The sequence below is a fragment of the Procambarus clarkii genome, chromosome 32, assembly GCF_040958095.1.
Source record: "Procambarus clarkii isolate CNS0578487 chromosome 32, FALCON_Pclarkii_2.0, whole genome shotgun sequence".
NCBI lineage: Eukaryota > Metazoa > Arthropoda > Malacostraca > Decapoda > Cambaridae > Procambarus > Procambarus clarkii.
The window spans coordinates 7363219-7382612 of NC_091181.1; positions in this window are offsets into that span (position 1 = coordinate 7363219).

Genomic DNA, 19394 nt, shown 5'->3' on the forward strand with positions numbered 1-19394 from the left:
ACCCGGGACCGACTGTTGGAGACGATAATCCACTGGGGTATTGAGGACAGGAGGGTGATTTGTGATATCACACGAGACTCCTGTCTAGGGCGTACCCCTTATATCGTTCGTGGAGTGGCCGTACCAGCCTTGGTGGCTCAGTACCTGCCGGCAGACCAGCTGGACGTGTGGTTGACGGCCTCCACGACGGTGCCCCCAGTGGACCTGTGTTGTGGCTGACCTGTGGCCAGGGTAGGCTCGGCATTCTCAGAGGACACGTCTTGAGGCCACGAAGAAAGCACCGCGGACTCAGCACCTAGCTTCTTGATCCAGTCTTCAGCAGAAGACTACATTGTGAATAATCCCCTTGTTTAGTGTTAATACCCCTCTGTCGGAAAATCCGACACCATTTAATAATCATACAGATAATAGCTGTATTACCAACAAGTTACCCATAGAAAACGTAACTTGTAGTGGAATTACCATCTAAAGAAAACGGGATATCATCACCACATACTATTATAATTCACCAGCTATTCTGCTGGGAATTATTCTTAAATACATTAGTCTTTGGACTTTACCATCATAAAAACATCTTATATAAATTAACTTAATTATCAATATTAAAGTAGAGTAAATGTGACCCTTCTATCACGTTCTGAAATCTGGACAAAGTAGGCCAGGCGTCAGGGAGGAAGGGGGCAGCCATTGTTATACGAGACCAGAGGCTCACACGGGAGCAAATTCGGCTCCTGTTAAATTTACTTGGACGTAGTGTTATGGAAGCCAAAGGTGTACCATTGTCAACACGCTGTCTACAAATTCAAGTTAAGTCTATCCGAAACCCGTTTATCATTCATTTATGGCCATTAATGTCAGGATATAGGGTGACCCGGTTAGATCGCGAAATCGCCTCAAACTAAAGGTAATTAAGCCAGGTCTTCATGTTCCATGTACTATTTTCTCTGATATAACTTGTCATATATAGGATTCTGGCTTCACAGCTAGCGCACTTTTGACAGGTCAAGACGAGGATGCAAGATTATGTGCACCAGTTACTGGGTGATATGGAATCTACCTCAAAGAGGATAATTTGGTGTCTACACCCTAGTTATACCTGGTGGACTAACCTGCTGTACTATAAGATAAGGAACCTTTTCAATGTATGTAGTTACTGTAGTATGATTGGCTGCATATATATTAATTTAATAACCCCCCCTAATGTGTAGAGGATCGATTTGTGAGATTGAGATTATTGCAGAAATACAGTCCACTTATCATTATACAAATTGCTATCGAAGTATATAAATTAACGTAAATAAATTCATATAAATTAAATAAATATAAATCTCACAGGTCGGTTCCCACATTAATTGGACCTTCGGAACCGGAATATTCGGTCCTATGAACCCACATTTGGTCATCTTAGTACCGGATGAACCAGTTAACCAGTGGATTCATTAAATATACTAGTGCAGTGTTATTTAAACAAAGCCAGCAGTCAAGACGGCAGCGTAGCCTCGAGGGAGCTCAGGAGCCTCCCTCAGCCCAGTTCAGCTTCGTCAGCGGTTTCATGCACACCCACAGATATTTGGTGGTGTGTTATTTCGTGAAATGACAGCGCTAATATAGAATCCAGCCAAATTAGTGACTGTGTCTTCGCGAGATTGTTCACGGATTTCGTGGTGTTACATTTCGCGAGAGATTATCCACGAATTTTGTGGACTTTATTTCGCGAGGTCACTAATAACATTTAATACTTCTAGATAATATTAGAAGTTTCATAGAGGCTAATTAAGAGGCTATTATCAATAATTGTGTATATTATTTCTCCAAAATAGAGAATTATTTAATATATATTGCACTAGTGATCACAGTATAATATTTACTAATTGCCAACCCACAACAGGGTAGGATATTACCATTGACTAGTTGAACTATTATTGTTCATCCTAGTCCCATTATTACTATAGTCAGTTGTACTATATTGAACAACCTAACACCATTAATGCATGGTCCAGACCCTATTTTGGGTGTAATTTTTATCAACTCGAGTTGAGTTGTATATATAATAAATTACTTATGATCATTACACCTTTGAGTGATTAATTAGTGTCTCTTCCATCCTAGGGTGATATAGAAGAGCTAACCTAAAGGTACTTCCAATGACACTGGTTTATCACTCAAATCATTAGTGTGTATGATTGTATATATATATAATGTGTATTAATTTTAAGTGCTAACCTCTAGTAGAGGTAGGATTATTGCCTAGTGAGTTCAGAATTTACCCTAGGCTACCATTAGTGTTTGTTCAGTATTATGAGCAGCCCAAGTACAAGCCCCACAAGGCTTCACCAACGAGCCAGTATGGATAATGCAGGGAGAATGAAAAGAACCCTTGCAGGTCTTAAAGGCCACTTAACAAGACAGATCAAGAAATGTGAAGATTTGTCACAACAATCAACAGTTGATTATGCTGACCTGGAAAGCTATTATCAAGCAGCTGCAGGTAAATTTGAGCAAATCAAATGCCAAATGGCTGTCCTTGTGGGGACAGACTACTACCATCAATTCATTGGTAGCCCTACTAAATATCAGGGTATAACCATGTTAAACTCTGCAGGAGGTAAATTACTCTCAGGCCCAGTATCAAGCCTGAGGAGACCTATGCCTGCAGATAAACAATACCAGTAGAAACCTAAATTTGTCAGCTGATTATATTTCTCCAGTAGCATTATACTAAGGAGATTACAGCTGACTATAGTAACAGAGGTTGATGTTAGTATCATCATTTGAAGCTGAAGTTGAGTTCATGAGGCTTCAGTGGCAAATCAGTGAACAGTAGCCTAAAACAGCTACAAGTCACTGCGACCAATGTCACTGAACCCACTGCAGTCTCAGAACCATACTTTACTTTAATGATGAGCTATTCAATCCTCTGAATCAATTAACTAAATTAAACCCCAATAAATCTGATGACTGATTTGATACATTTATTATTTAATCAAGATGTATTCCATGGGCCTCAGTGTTTATATATCAGTGACCAGTTACCTGAAGAAACTTCAAGTTATATCTAATGTCACTGATCTCACTGCAGTCCCTGAATCATACTTGACTGTAGTACTTGATCACATCCAGTCTTCTGGGTTAAATAATATGTAATTAGGCTTGAATATTAGCCTTTCAAGAGTTGACAGGGAAATGAAATCGCATTAGACTTCTAACCCCTGCAACTCTAGTACGGGACATCCGTCCTGTACGAACAGACACACAAATGTGTGATTACTAACTACTAACATCAAATTAATGTAATAATCCGAAGGAGGAGTATCGGTGTTCGTCTGTTCTAAAGAGGACTTCGACCCGTGAGCAGCCCCTGGGGAATTATGTCGGAAAATCCGACACCATTTAATAATCATACAGATAATAGCTGTATTACCAACAAGTTACCCATAGAAAACGTAACTTGTAGTGGAATTACCATCTAAAGAAAACGGGATATCATCACCACATACTATTATAATTCACCAGCTATTCTGCTGGGAATTATTCTTAAATACATTAGTCTTTGGACTTTACCATCATAAAAACATCTTATATAAATTAACTTAATTATCAATATTAAAGTAGAGTAAATGTGACCCTTCTATCACGTTCTGAAATCTGGACAAAGTAGGCCAGGCGTCAGGGAGGAAGGGGGCAGCCATTGTTATACGAGACCAGAGGCTCACACGGGAGCAAATTCGGCTCCTGTTAAATTTACTTGGACGTAGTGTTATGGAAGCCAAAGGTGTACCATTGTCAACACGCTGTCTACAAATTCAAGTTAAGTCTATCCGAAACCCGTTTATCATTCATTTATGGCCATTAATGTCAGGATATAGGGTGACCCGGTTAGATCGCGAAATCGCCTCAAACTAAAGGTAATTAAGCCAGGTCTTCATGTTCCATGTACTATTTTCTCTGATATAACTTGTCATATATAGGATTCTGGCTTCACAGCTAGCGCACTTTTGACAGGTCAAGACGAGGATGCAAGATTATGTGCACCAGTTACTGGGTGATATGGAATCTACCTCAAAGAGGATAATTTGGTGTCTACACCCTAGTTATACCTGGTGGACTAACCTGCTGTACTATAAGATAAGGAACCTTTTCAATGTATGTAGTTACTGTAGTATGATTGGCTGCATATATATTAATTTAATAACCCCCCCTAATGTGTAGAGGATCGATTTGTGAGATTGAGATTATTGCAGAAATACAGTCCACTTATCATTATACAAATTGCTATCGAAGTATATAAATTAACGTAAATAAATTCATATAAATTAAATAAATATAAATCTCACAGGTCGGTTCCCACACCCTCCCCCTTGTGCACTCATTAATTTTATATATTGAAATGGTGATGGTGTTAATTATAATATTAAGTTCTTAACTTTCTTTCCCTGCTCCCTTTTAAGTTACTTGCGTCACGGATCTCATCCCTTGATAGCCACTACTGGCTTGGGAACGGATACATATATCTTCCTCTAACAACATCAGAGTGAGAACCCCGTTGTGTCCCGAGAGGGCCGTAACACTCTCTCTCTCTCTCTCTCTCTCTCTCTCTCTTTCTCTCACACTCATATGGAAGCCATGGAAGGGATACGAACTCGGGTTGACAAACGCAGGAGGACAATCGCAGCTGGAACAAACACAGAGGATGGGATGGAACAGGGAAGACTGGATGAAGGAAGTACTCCAGCAAATGCGGAATGAATTCAGTGAAGGCCTGAGGGTAATGGGGGAGACAGTAGCCAACCTGCAGGATGAACTAAGGGCAGCAAAGGAGGAGATAAGATGCCTAAAGGAGACTCCTCCACAATACCAGACACAAACCGTACCTCAGGGAGATGATAATGCTACTGTGGAGGGGACCACCACAACCCAGCTCTCATTTGCTGAAATGCTTAAAAAGAGCCCTGAAGCTAGGTCTGCAGTTAAGGAAGTTGCCATGGAAGTGGCCTCCTCTCAGGAAGCAGCTAGATGTACTACCCGGATGATAGAGAGAAAAAGAGCAGTAGTAGTAGCAGGCATTAAAGAGCAAACAGGGACCAGCCCAAAGGAGTGGAGAGACAAGGACAAAAACGCAGTTACTGAGATCCTTAAAGAGGTAAGGATGGAGGGACCTGACCAAAATGTTGAAAAGGTTTTCAGGCTTGGAAAGTACAACAAGGACAGAGACCGAATGATAAAGGTGGTATTCATGAGCGAAATCCCGAAAGAGGAACTGTTAACAAGGAAGAGCGGTCTAGCATATGTTCCGAAGTTAAAAAAGTATTCCTGCAGAGGGATATGACAAGGGAAGAGAGAATACAGGCAGCAGATGCAAGGAAGGAGAGCAGGGAGAGAGAAAGGAATCAGAGTACCACAATCCGGAACCCTACAATCCCAGAGGGAAGTGGAGAACCCTCCTCAAACAGTGCAACAGCCACAGGGAGTGCAGCACCACCCCCACATTCTACCCAACAGACACCCAACCTGCCCCATCCCCTGTCAGCCCCCCACTAAGTACCCACCTAGGGCACCCTCCCCCCACCCACCCCCCTCCTCCCAGTCACCCCCCTCCTCCCACTCACCCCTCTCCCCAGGACCTCCCTTTTCCCCCATCCCCCAAGCCCTCCCTTCTCCGACATGCCTTCCCGTCTCTCCCACCCCCAAGCCCTCTGTTCTCCCCTGCCCCCCTGAGCCCCCCACTCTCCCCCACCCCACCTAAGTCTTCCCCTCTCCACCACTCCCCTAAACCCTCTCCTCTTCCTCACCCACCTCAGCCTTCCGTTTCCCCCCAAGCCCTCCCCACTTTTCTCCCCCCCAAGCCCCCCCATCTCTCCTATCCCCCAAACCCTCTCCTCCCCCCATGCTCCCCCAACCCTCCCTCTCCTCCCCCCCCAACTCTCCCCCCCAACCTACCCCATCTCACTCTCCCCCCCCTTCCCTCCCACTCTCACCCACCCCCCCTACCCTTCCCCTCTCCCTCACCCCCCTCCCCAAGCCCTCCCTCCTAAACCAGTCTCCCCGTGCCAGATCCCCCCAGCTCCCACTCACCCCAGATCCCAAAGGTCCCCCCCCCCAGAGGAGAAGCAGAGGGAGAGTCAGTTTCAGGGTGATGTACTCAAACATAGTTGGGATCACAAGCAAGACAAGTGAACTAAGGGAAAGAGCACAAGAAGTGAACCCAGATGTAATTGGACTCACTGAAACAAAACTCTCTGGAATAATAACGAATGCCGTGTTTCCCCAGGAGTACACAGTAATAAGGAAAGAGAGGGAAGGTAGGGGAGGAGGTGGAGTAGCCCTACTCATGAGAAAGGAATGGAGTTTTAAGGAGATGGCTATTTCGGGCTGTGAGGGGATCAGAGACTACATAGCAGGAACCAAGACAATGGGAGGACCAAGAATAGTAGTAGCAGTAATATACAACCCTCCACCAAATGACAGAAGACCCAGTCAAGAGTATGAAAACAACAACATGGCAGTTAACACTATAATTGAGAGGGCAGCCTCTGCTGCCTGTAGAAATAGATCCCACCTGCTCATCATGGGCGACTTCAATCACGGAAGGATTCACTGGGAGAACAAGGAACCGCATGGAGGCGAGGATACATGGAGAGCCAAACTATTGGAGGTGGTGATTAGAAACTTTTTAACCCAGCATGTCAGAGAACCCACAAGGATGAGAGGAAATGACGAACCAGCGAGACTCGACCTAGTCTTCACTCTGAACGACTCCGACATAAGAGAAATCGGTTTTGAGGACCCAGTAGGAATGAGCGACCACAGTGTACTGGTGTTTGAGTATCTGATTGAAGAAGGGTTATTGAACTCGAGGAGGGATACCGAAACCAAAAGGTTAGCATACCGAAAGGAAAACTATGAGGGGATAAGAAAATTACTAACAGATATAGCATGGGAAACAGAGCTTAGGGGAAAGACGGCCCAAGATATGATGGATTACATCACGCAGAAGTGTAAGGATGCAGCAAACAAGTTTGTCCCAGTCCAAAAGGAAAACAGTGAAATGAAGATGAGAAACCCATGGTTTAATCAGAGATGTAGGCTAGCTAAGCAGCAAAGTAAAAGGGCATGGAGAAACTATAGGAATAACAGGACACTGGAGAGCAGGAAAAGCTACCAGAATGCCAGGAATGAATATGTCAGGATTAGAAGAGAGGCAGAAAGACAATACGAAAATGACATCGCAAGCAAGGCAAAAACTCAGCGTAAATTGTTGCATAGCCACATCAGGAGAAAAACAACAGTAATGGAACAGGCTATGAAATTAAGGATAGGGGCAGAAGGATTCACTACAAATAACAAGGAAGTGTGTGAGGAACTGAATAAGAAATTCCAGGAGGTCTTCACCCTAGAGCAAGGAGAAATTCAAGTGTTTACTAGAGTTGGATGTGACAAAGGCTATAGGACCAGATGGAATCTCCCCTTGGATAATAAAGGAAGGAGCAAAAGAACTGTGCCTACCACTCTCCATAGTGTATAAAAAATCACTGGCAACAGGGGAACTGCCAGATATTTGGAAAGCAGCTAACGTAGTCCCGATATACAAGAAAGGGGATAAACAGGAGGCACTGAACTACAGGCCAGTGTCCCTAACCTGCATACCATGCAAGCTGATGGAGAGAATTGTGTGAAAAAAGCTAGTGGAACATCTGGAGCGAAGGAACTTTGTAACACGGCATCAACATGGGTTCAGGGTTAGCAGGTCCTGCGTCACAGGGTTACTTGAATTCTATGACCAGGCAACAAAAATAAGGTAAGAAAGAGAAGGGTGGGCAGACTGCATATTTTTGGATTGTCAGACAGCCTTTGATATAGTGCCACACAAGAGGCTAGTTCGAAAGTTGGAGATGCAGGCTGGAGTGAGGGGGAAGGTACTCCATTGGATAAAGGAGTACCTAAGCAACAGGAGACAACGAGTCTGTGTGAGGGGTGAGGTCTCAGACTAGCGAGACGTTACAAGTGGAGTCCCGCAGGGGTCAGTCCTTGGACCTATACTGTTTCTGGTATATGTAAATGACCTCCCAGAGGGTATAGATTCGTTCCTCTCAATGTTTGCCGACGGTGTAAAAATTATGAGGAGGATTGAAACAGAGGATGATAGTAGGAGGCTATAAGATGACCTAGACAGACTGAGTGAATGGACCAGCCAATGGCTGTTGAAGTTCAACCCGAGTAAATGCAAAGTAATGAAACTAGGCAATGGAAACAGGAGACCAGACACAGGATACAGAATAGGAGATGAAGTACTTAATGAAACAGACAGAGAGAAAGATCTAGGAGTTGATATCACACCAAACCTGTCTCCTGAAGCCCACATAAAGAGAATAACGTCTGCGGCATATGCGAGGCTGGCTAACATCAGAACAACGTTCTGGAACCTGTGTAAGGAATCATTCAGAATCTTGTACACCACATATGTAAGACCAATCCTAGAATATGCGGCCCAGCATGGAGCCCGTACCTTGTCAAGCACAAGATGAAGCTGGAAAAAGTCCAAAGGTATGCTACTAGACTAGTCCCAGAACTCTGAGGTATGAGTTATGAGGAAAGGCTGCAGGAAATGCACCTTACGACACTGGAAGACAGAAGAGTAAGGGGGGACATGATCACAACCTACAAAATCATCAGGGGAATCGACCGGGTAAACAAGGATAAACTATTCAACACTGGTGTGAGGGGATGGTTCACCAGCTCACTTACAATAGTGCTCTTATGCCTGTGGGAGCCAGTACACTTGTTAAGTGCACTTGTTAAGTGGGCAGACTTAAGTTTGGTAACCAGCAACCGAAACATCTAGTGTTTGGGCTCATGTGAGAGCTCCAGTCATCAGCAGTCCAGAAATGTTACCCTGGCCGGGGTAGCACGTCTGTGGACAGTGCTAGAGCCGATAGCATCATCTCATTGTATGGCATGAAGCGAGACTCGACTTTGCGCGGGAACAGCTAGGCCGCAGGCGTGAGGTGAGCTGTGGGCCTCCCGCGCTCGCTGGCCACTTGAGTTGTCAACATGGAAACAGCCGCCATCTTAGTAAGCATCTTGAGCCGCCATGTTGGTCGGTCATCTTGGAGCTGCCCTAGGGGCTATGCTACACCGTCGCTGATTGGATGAGAGGGGTAGGCCGCTGTATGCCTTCCTCTCATTGGTTATTTCGAGGAGGATGCGGGAATCGTCGGTGTAAGCATCATTCTGAACCCAGCTGCCACTCTTTCTAGACGCTCTCTGTACTCAATTCGGCCAAATCGAGTATAGGGCGTTGTGGTGGCTGGACTACTCAACTGCTTCAACTCCTGCTTCACCAACGACAGCGGTCGTCACAGAATCCGGCCGAAGTCGTCGCTTGGAGGGGAGAAAGACATTGTGTACAGTGGGTAGAGGTACAGTGATCTGGGATCGTGGGATAATGTGCATACGAGCAGTAACAGACTCGTAGATCCCATACCAGTGATGATTAGACTTGCTAGTGCTCTGTAGCAGTTTATGGGAACGGGGAAATTCGTATCTGTGTTTAAGGCAGATTTCCCATGTTTGTGTAAGACGCTATCGTTGTGCGCGTCACCTGGGTACGAACGCTTCACTTCACCGGTGGGTCGAGGGTGCGAACCGAGCCGTGTTGTGGGTGGGAGGGGTTCGAGTGCCCGCCAATTGTACGTAAAATACCACGTGAGGTACTACCGCCGCCTATGCCACCTACTACTGCCGTGAGCGAGCCAGCCACCCGTAGCGGGGTGCCTGATGTATGGGAATGGTGTGTAAGCCGGCAGTGTGAATGAGTAAGTACCTATGTGTGTATTTCTGGTGATCAGTTAGTCTCTAAAAGCTTGAATTCGAGGTCAAGTGTTCCGTCACATTGTCACGCAGCACCTGTGGAGGTGAAGTGAAGTGTTGACGAGGAGATAATCACCCTTGTTGTCATCTTGTCAGTCCAGAGGGACTTAGGTCTTGTGTACACAGATGTACAGTGTGTGTGTGTGTGTGGGTACACATGGGAACAGAGTATACATAGATTAGCCAAGGACTGTGAGGATGTCCATGTAATAATTATATTATTCCATTGTGATAATTAATCATTTTTGATCGTCCGTGGGATGGAGTGATATCATTTCCATGTGTAGTCTTGCAGGTGTGGAATTCCAACACTGAGTATGTGTGTAACGTCAGTGATTCCTAGCAATGATTATTGTGGAGTGTACCACAGTGTGGTCTAAATTTCTTGTATTGTTCCCAGGGCCGTGACAAGTGTGATTTATATATATATATATATATGTATTGTGGTTGCAGTATTAACGTAATTTTGGTAGAATTTGGTGAATAACGAGGCTGTCTGGAGAGACCGCCGTCGCTCAGTCGAGTAACGTAACTCTCGAGAGTGTTTATCGGCATGCGTGACCGATAAATCACTCACCCATGTGATTTAAGGAGTGCGAGATCTCCTTAGTGTTCCCAATAACGTTTGATAGCTGTAGGCTACATGTGTCAGCAGTAATTATATATATATATATATATATATATATATATATATATATATATATATATATATATATATATATATATATATATATATATAATCATAGTGTCACGGTGCCCAGTGTTATTGTGTTATTTACTGTGTGGTGATTGCAATATTTTGACCTATGTTCTAGGGGTTATTGAGAGCACTGGGGTCATTTGCAACAGCAAGTAAGTAAGTGTGTGCAGTATTCTAATACTTGGAAATTAGAGTACTTGCCGTGTGTGTTATTGCAGAGGGGTTGTTATTTGATGGTGATTGTTGCTAGAGTTGAGCAATCACCGTATGTGATTGCAGTTCAGTAAAGCCATTGTGGGGCAGTGTTCTAGAGGGTTCATGTCCTGTAGGTTATTTTACTAGGTTCTGCAGTATTGTCATTGCAACCGGATTGTAACGTAAATCACTGTGATTTGTTAGTGTGATTTGTCATTGTCGTGGGTGAACTCGGCTGTAGACGAGTACTTGGATACACATATATTCTCCTGGTTATCTGGTAGGACATCGAAGTCCAGTATTCAGTGAGGTGATTGCCAGGCAATTAATATAAAGTAACCAAGGGAACGCCCATTGCTTTAAGAGAATTTGTTCTTTGACAATTTGAGTATCGTAGAATACGTTTGGGTTAATTTACTTTCCTGCAAGCAGCTACGGTAGTCTCAAGGAGCCTAGCCATCAGCCAGATAAGAATTAGAGTATTGTCTGTCGTAATTAACGGTCAGTGGGCCGGGTAATTGACGTGTTTCAGAAAGTCAAAGTAATTAACCTCGATCCTTGTTTGATCGACTCACATAAAGGCTCCATTGTTCCATTAACGTAACGTCGTTATTTATCTGCCCGGAAGTACCGGCACTTGATTGACTCGTGGGAGGAGTAACGTCATTTTAGAATAGCGTAAACGTGGGGCTAATCTCTTAGCACTTTGGACATTGTAAATCAGAGTTTACCATCGCTGAGTGATTAGTAACCGATTAACGTAAATTAACGTAACTAGTAAAGGGAATAATCAGATGTCTGGTAGTATAGGGATTAATGGGATTTTCTCACTGAATGCTCGACGGGTAGAGTGTTTTGTAATTTCCGCGTTACTAGTGACAGTTGTAAGAGTTATTAATTTAACGTAAATGTTATTGTGTTATTAACGTAAATCAATTGTATTGATTGTTGATCGTCCGTGGGACGGAGTGTTAACGTAAGGAATAATTTGAGGAAGGGTGCTGGAGTTGCCAGTGAACCCATTAGTTATTGTTGTCATTGCCAGGCTACTGATTTGATTGCATTGCAACCGCTGTTGCAGGTGTAGACTGCAATGAGGCGTAGAACAGTTAGGAGGTTACTGGAGACGTGTTTCAGAACCTACTGTGTCATTTGTTGTAATTGTGATTATAGATCTGTTAGTTCTTGTTTCTTGTTGATTCCTCTGTGTTCACGTTTATGTTCGAGTTAGTTCATTATGCAGTCCGAGGGGATGGTGTCTAGCTGTCATTGATAGTGTCACAGGAAGGATTTCGAGTAACGTCATTGACATTTCTTTTGTTTTGTTGTAGTAGTTAGTACATTATTGAATAAACTAAATTGTTATGGTTAACACTGTCTTTTAGTTACACCCCACACATTATTATTGTTATGCAAGTGTTCTTCACACTCGACTAATATAATTGAGACTGATTCTGAGTTTTGGACCAAATATACGGCACCACACAACAATAAATTATTGTTGTGAGAGCCCGTGACCTACTCGCTAGATTCGTTTCGGCGAATGGCGAAGGTCGTCGGCCCAAGTGGAGGGGATTTCAATTTTTCATTGGGGTCTCGGCGTTTGCTCGCGCCTAGTCAATTGTTCATACATGGCCCCAAAGTGAGGAATGAGCTGCTTACTACACTGGTGTGTTAGCTAAGCAAGTCCTTCCTCAGGCGACCTAATTGAATATCACGACAGGAATAAAGGTTAAAGAATAAAGAAAATTCTTAGAAATTTTCCGAGCTCAATTCCTTATACCAATTTCATTGTATTCCAACTTCAAACTCTCACAACTGGTGGGACGCGAACAAGGGGACACAGGTGGAAACTGAGTACACACATGAGCCACAGGGACGTAAAAAGAAACTTTTTCAGTGTCAGAGTAGTTAACGGATGGAATGCATTAGGCAGTGATGTGGTGGAGGCTGACTCCATACACAGTTTTAAATGTAGATATGATAGGGCCCCGTAGGCTCAGGAACCTGTACACCAATTGACAGTTGAGAAGCGGGACCAAAGAGCCAAAGTTCAACCCCCGCAAGCACAATTAGGTGAGCACAATTAGGTGAGTGCACACACACACACACACACACACAAACACTGGGAGCCGGCCGGCCGAGCGGACTGCACGCTGCACACGTGATCCTGTGGTCTCGGGATCGATCCCGGGCCCCGGCGAGAAACGATGGGCAGAGTTTCTTTCACCCTGATGCGCCTGTTACCTAGCAGTAAATAGGTACCTGGGAGTTAGTCAGTTGTCACGGGCTACTTCCTGTGTGTGTGTGTGTGTGTGTGTGTATGTGTGTGTGGTGTGGAAATAAATTACAAAGTAGTTAGTAACAGTTAATTGACAGTTGAGATGCGGGCCGAAAGAGCAGAGCTAAACCCCCGTAAGCACAACTAGGTCTAAACAACAAGGTGAATACAACAAGGCGATTACACACACACACAAAACTGTAAAAGGTTCAAAGGTTTTTCCACCAGACTAGTACCTGAACTGAGGGGTGTGAGTTACAAGGAGAGACTACGAGAATTAAGCATCACGTCACTGGGAGACAAAAGAGTTAGAGGGACATGATCACCACATACAAGATTCTCAGATGAATTGATAGGGTAGATAAAGACAGGCTATTTAACACAAGGGGCACCTGCACTAGGGGACAAAGGTGGAAAATGAGTGCCCAAATGGGCCATAGAGACATTAGAAAGATTTTTTTCGGTATCAGAGTAATAGACAAATGGAATGCATTAGGAAATGATGTGGTGGAGGCTAGACTCCTTTCACAGTTTCAAGCGTAGATATGATATAAGTTCCTGAACCCAATAGTCTCAGGAACTTGTACACCAGTTGATTGACACTTGAGAACCGGGACCAAAGAGCCAGAGCTCAACCCCCTCAAGCACAACAAGGTAAGTACAACTAGGTAAGTATACAGGGTATAGAATCGTTCCTCTCATTGTTTGCTGATGATGCAAAAATTATTAGGAGGATTAAAACAGAGGAAAATAGTCTGAGGCTACAAGATGATCTAATCAGACTGAATGAATGGTCCAACAAATGGCTATTAAAGTTCAACCCAAGAATATGTAAGGTAATGAAAATAGGCGGTGGAAACAATGAGGCCAGATCAGATACAGGATACAGAATGGGAGATGAAGTACTTAATGAAACGTCATGAAGGCATCGAGCAGAGAGAAAGATCTAGGAGTTGATATCACACCAAACCTGTCTCTTGAAGCCCACATACAAAGAATTACAACCTCGGCTGCTGGCTAACATCAGAACAGCCTTCAGGAACCTGTGTAAGGAATCATTCAGAACCTTGCATACCGCATATGTTAGACCAATCCTGGAGTATGCGGCCCCAGAGTAGAGAGATATATGACGTAAACCGTGTTTGCTACCTGGCCAGGTGGTGCAAGGTGAGTTGCATCAGTGACCAGGTGGATAATTAGGGCACGCTCTACGTCTGAGGGGGCGCGGCTTGATTTGAGTGGGTTAAGGTCCGCCCCCGTTGGGGAGAGTCAATAGGGAGGAGGAGGGGGAGGGAGGTTGAAGAGGAGAATGTAGAAGAGTAGTTGTGGGAAGAGAAAGTGAAGGGAAAGAGTAAAAATGAGAAACAAATCTATGTGTAGTGATGACCATATTTAATATGTGTTAGGCGCGCTGCTGTTATGCGTCGGCCGATCAGGGGAGAGAGGAGAGGGCACTTCCCCTACATAGGTATGTGTGTTGGTCTCCATAGGGTGTGTGTGTTCGTGTGAGCCAATCAAACAGGACCTAGGTATAACATGGTATGTCATGAAACATTGTATGTTGAAACATGGTATGGCGGGTTTCAAGTTGACATGGACTTGAAGCCCTCCATATACTGCGGGTATGTTGACGACATTTTTATGCAGGTACCTGATGTCAGACGTCTGTAGCAGCTGAAGGAGGCATTCAAGCAGAATTCTGTGTTGAGTTTCAGGTACGACATTGAAAATGATGGGACGCTGCCTTTTCTGCTGCTGCTGCACGCATTAATTTAAAAAAAATCGTAAGAAATCCATTTCTTAACAGATAGCGATGAAATTTTCAAGACGCTGATGCCTAATAATGGGATATTTGTTTAACACATTTCACTATTTTTCATATTTGGAAAAATACTCCTCATGCACCTGGCCTCTAGGGAAGGGGAGGGGGGGGGGGTGCCATGGGCTCCAATGTACCGTACACACTACACGTCTGACGTGAAGGTGTCAGAGGGTCCTGAGAGCCACACATACACCCGGCAACACTCTGCACCACGGGTGTATACACATACCATGTACCGGGATACAGAGACCAATGAACAACAATACTCACGCTGTGTACTCGCGGGCTGTTGTTGCTGGCGTCACCACTGTACTGGTGTAGCAAGTCTTCAGCCTCACGTATTTATAAGCGTAGTGGACGAGCAGCGCATGCGCCGGATACCTTGCCCTGACACTCAGTGTTGTGCGGGGGGGGGGAGGAGTGTCCAGGTGTGACACGGGGGGGGGGGAGAGTGTCCAGGTGTAGCACGGGGGGAGCAGAGTGTCCAGGTGTAGCACGGGGGAGGGGGGAGTGTCCAGGTGTAGCACGGGGGAGGGGAGAGTGTCCAGGTGTAGGACGGGGGAGGGGACAGTGTCCAGGTGTAGCACGAGGGGCAGGAGAGTGTCCAGGTGTAGCACGGGGGGGGGAGTGTCCAGGTGTAGCACGGGGTGGGGAGTGTCCAGGTGTAGCACGAGGGGCAGGAGAGTGTCCAGGTGTAGCACGGGGGGGGGGAGTGTCCAGGTGTGACACGGGGGGAGGGGAGAGTGTCCAGGTGTAGCACAGGGGGAGGGGACAGTGTCCAGGTGTAGCACGAGGGGCAGGAGAGTGTCCAGGTGTAGCACGGGGGAGGGGAGAGTGTCCAGGTGTAGCACGGGGGGGGGGGGCAGTGTCCAGGTGTAGCACGAGGGGCAGGAGAGTGTCCAGGTGTAGCACAGGGGGGGGAGTGTCCAGGTGTAGCACGGGGTGGGGAGTGTCCAGGTGTAGCACGAGGGGCAGGAGAGTGTCCAGGTGTAGCACGGGGGGGGGAGTGTCCAGGTGTGACACGGGGGGAGGGGAGAGTGTCCAGGTGTAGCACAGGGGGAGGGGACAGTGTCCAGGTGTAGCACGAGGGGCAGGAGAGTGTCCAGGTGTAGCACGGGGGAGGGGAGAGTGTCCAGGTGTAGCACGGGGGGGGACAGTGTCCAGGTGTAGCACGAGGGGCAGGAGAGTGTCCAGGTGTAGCACAGGGGGGGGGGGAGTGTCCAGGTGTAGCACGGGGGGGGGAGTGTCCAGGTGTAGCACGAGGGGCAGGAGAGTGTCCAGGTGTAGCACGGGGGGGAGTGTCCAGGTGTAGCACGGGGGGGGGAGTGTCCAGGTGTAGCACGAGGGGCAGGAGAGTGTCCAGGTGTAGCACGGGGGAGGGGAGAGTGTCCAGGTGTAGCACGGGGGGAGGGGAGTGTCCAGGTGTAGCACGGGGGGAGGAGAGAGTGTCCAGGTGTAGCACGGGGGGAGGAGAGAGTGTCCAGGTGTAGCACGGGGGGGGGAGTGTCCAGGTGTAGCACGGGGGAGGGAGAGTGTCCAGGTGTAGAACGGGGGAGGGGAGAGTGTCCAGGTGTAGCACGGGGGAGGGGAGAGTGTCCAGGTGTAGAACGGGGGGAGGGGAGTGTCCAGGTGTAGCACGGGGGAGGGGAGAGTGTCCAGGTGTAGCACGAGGGGCAGGAGTGTCCAGGTGTAGCACGGGGGGGGGGAGTGTCCAGGTGTAACACGAGGGGCAGGAGAGTGTCCAGGTGTAGCACGGGGGGGAGTGTCCAGGTGTAGCACGGGGGGGGGGGAGTGTCCAGGTGTAGCACGAGGGGCAGGAGAGTGTCCAGGTGTAGCACGGGGGAGGGGAGTGTCCAGGTGTAGCACGGGGGGGGGGAGTGTCCAGGTGTAGCACGGGGGAGGGGAGTGTCCAGGTGTAGCACATGGGAGAGGAGTGTCCAGGTGTAGCACGGGAAGAGGGGAGTGTCCAGGTGTTGCACGGGGGAGGGAGAGTGTCCAGGTGTAGCACGGGGGAGGGGAGAGTGTCCAGGTGGGGAGTGTCCAGGTGTAGCACGGGGGAGGGGAGAATGTCCAGGTGTAGTACGGGGGGGGGAGTGTCCAGGTGTAGCACGAGGGGCAGGACAGTGTCCAGGTGTAGCACGGGGGGGGAGTGTCCAGGTGTAGCACGAGGGGCAGGAGAGTGTCCAGGTGTAGCACGGGGGGGGAGTGTCCAGGTGTAGCACGAGGGGCAGGAGAGTGTCCAGGTGTAGCACGGGGGGGGAGTGTCCAGGTGTAGCACGGGGGGGGGGAGTGTCCAGGTGTAGCACGAGGGGCAGGAGAGTGTCCAGGTGTAGCACGGGGGAGGGGAGTGTCCAGGTGTAGCACGGGGGGGGGGAGTGTCCAGGTGTAGCACGGGGGAGGGGAGTGTCCAGGTGTAGCACGGGGGAGGGGAGTGTCCAGGTGTAGCACGAGGGGCAGGAAAGTGTCCAGGTGTAGCACGGGGGGGGAGTGTCCAGGAGTAGCACGAGGGGCAGGAGAGTGTCCAGGTGTAGCACGGGGGGGGGGGAGAGTGTCCAGGTGTAGCACGGGGGGGGGGAGTGTCCAGGTGTAGCACGGGGGAGGGGAGTGTCCAGGTGTAGCACGGGGGAGGAGAGTGTCCAGGTGTAGCACGGGGGGGGGGAGTGTCCAGGTGTAGCACGGGGGAGGGGAGTGTCCAGGTGTAGCACGAGGGGCAGGAGAGTGTCCAGGTGTAGCACAGGGGGGGGGGAGTGTCCAGGTGTAGCACGGGGGGGGGAGTGTCCAGGTGTAGCACGAGGGGCAGGAGAGTGTCCAGGTGTAGCACGGGGGGGAGTGTCCAGGTGTAGCACGGGGGGGGGAGTGTCCAGGTGTAGCACGAGGGGCAGGAGAGTGTCCAGGTGTAGCACGGGGGAGGGGAGAGTGTCCAGGTGTAGCACGGGGGGAGGGGAGTGTCCAGGTGTAGCACGGGGGGAGGAGAGAGTGTCCAGGTGTAGCACAGGGGGAGGAGAGAGTGTCCAGGTGTAGCACGGGGGGGGAGTGTCCAGGTGTTGCACGGGGGAGTGAGAGTGTCCAGGTGTAGAACGGGGGAGGGGAGAGTGTCCAGGTGTAGCACGGGGGAGGGGAGAGTGTCCAGGTGTAGAACGGGGGGAGGGGAGTGTCCAGGTGTAGCACGGGGGAGGGGAGAGTGTCCAGGTGTAGCACGAGGGGCAGGAGTGTCCAGGTGTAGCACGGGGGGGGGGAGTGTCCAGGTGTAACACGAGGGGCAGGAGAGTGTCCAGGTGTAGCACGGGGGGGAGTGTCCAGGTGTAGCACGGGGGGGGGAGTGTCCAGGTGTAGCACGGGGGAGGGGAGTGTCCAGGTGTAGCACGGGGGGGGGGAGTGTCCAGGTGTAGCACGGGGAAGGGGAGTGTCCAGGTGTAGCACATGGGAGAGGAGTGTCCAGGTGTAGCACGGGAAGAGGGGAGTGTCCAGGTGTTGCACGGGGGAGGGAGAGTGTCCAGGTGTAGCACGGGGGAGGGGAGAGTGTCCAGGTGGGGAGTGTCCAGGTGTAGCACGGGGGAGGGGAGAGTGTCCAGGTGTAGTACGGGAGGGGGAGTGTCCAGGTGTAGCACGAGGGGCATGAGAGTGTCCAGGTGTAGCACGGGGGGGGAGTGTCCAGGTGTAGCACGAGGGGCAGGAGAGTGTCCAGGTGTAGCACGGGGGGGGAGTGTCCAGGTGTAGCACGGGGGGGGGAGTGTCCAGGTGTAGCACGAGGGGCAGGAGAGTGTCCAGGTGTAGCACGGGGGAGGGGAGTGTCCAGGTGTAGCACGGGGGGGGGAGTGTCCAGGTGTAGCACAGGGGAGGGGAGTGTCCAGGTGTAGCACGGGGGAGGGGAGTGTCCAGGTGTAGCACGAGGGGCAGGAAAGTGTCCAGGTGTAGCACGGGGGGGGAGTGTCCAGGTGTAGCACGGGGGGGGGGGGAGTGTCCAGGAGTAGCACGAGGGGCAGGAGAGTGTCCAGGTGTAGCACGGAGGGGGGGGAGAGTGTCCAGGTGTTGCACGGGGGGGGGGAGTGTCCAGGTGTAGCACGAGGGGCAGGAGAGTGTCCAGGTGTAGCACGGGGGGGGAGTGTCCAGGTGTAGCACGGGGGGGGGAGTGTCCAGGTGTAGCACGAGGGGCAGGAGAGTGTCCAGGTGTAGCACGGGGGAGGGGAGTGTCCAGGTGTAGCACGGGGGGGGGAGTGTCCAGGTGTAGCACGGGGGAGGGGAGTGTCCAGGTGTAGCACGGGGGAGGGGAGTGTCCAGGTGTAGCACGAGGGGCAGGAAAGTGTCCAGGTGTAGCACGGGGGGGGAGTGTCCAGGTGTAGCACGGGGGGGGGGAGTGTCCAGGAGTAGCACGAGGGGCAGGAGAGTGTCCAGGTGTAGCACGGGGGGGGGGAGAGTGTCCAGGTGTAGCACGGGGGGGGGGAGTGTCCAGGTGTAGCACGGGGGAGGGGAGTGTCCAGGTGTAGCACGGGGGAGGAGAGTGTCCAGGTGTAGCACGGGGGGGGGAGTGT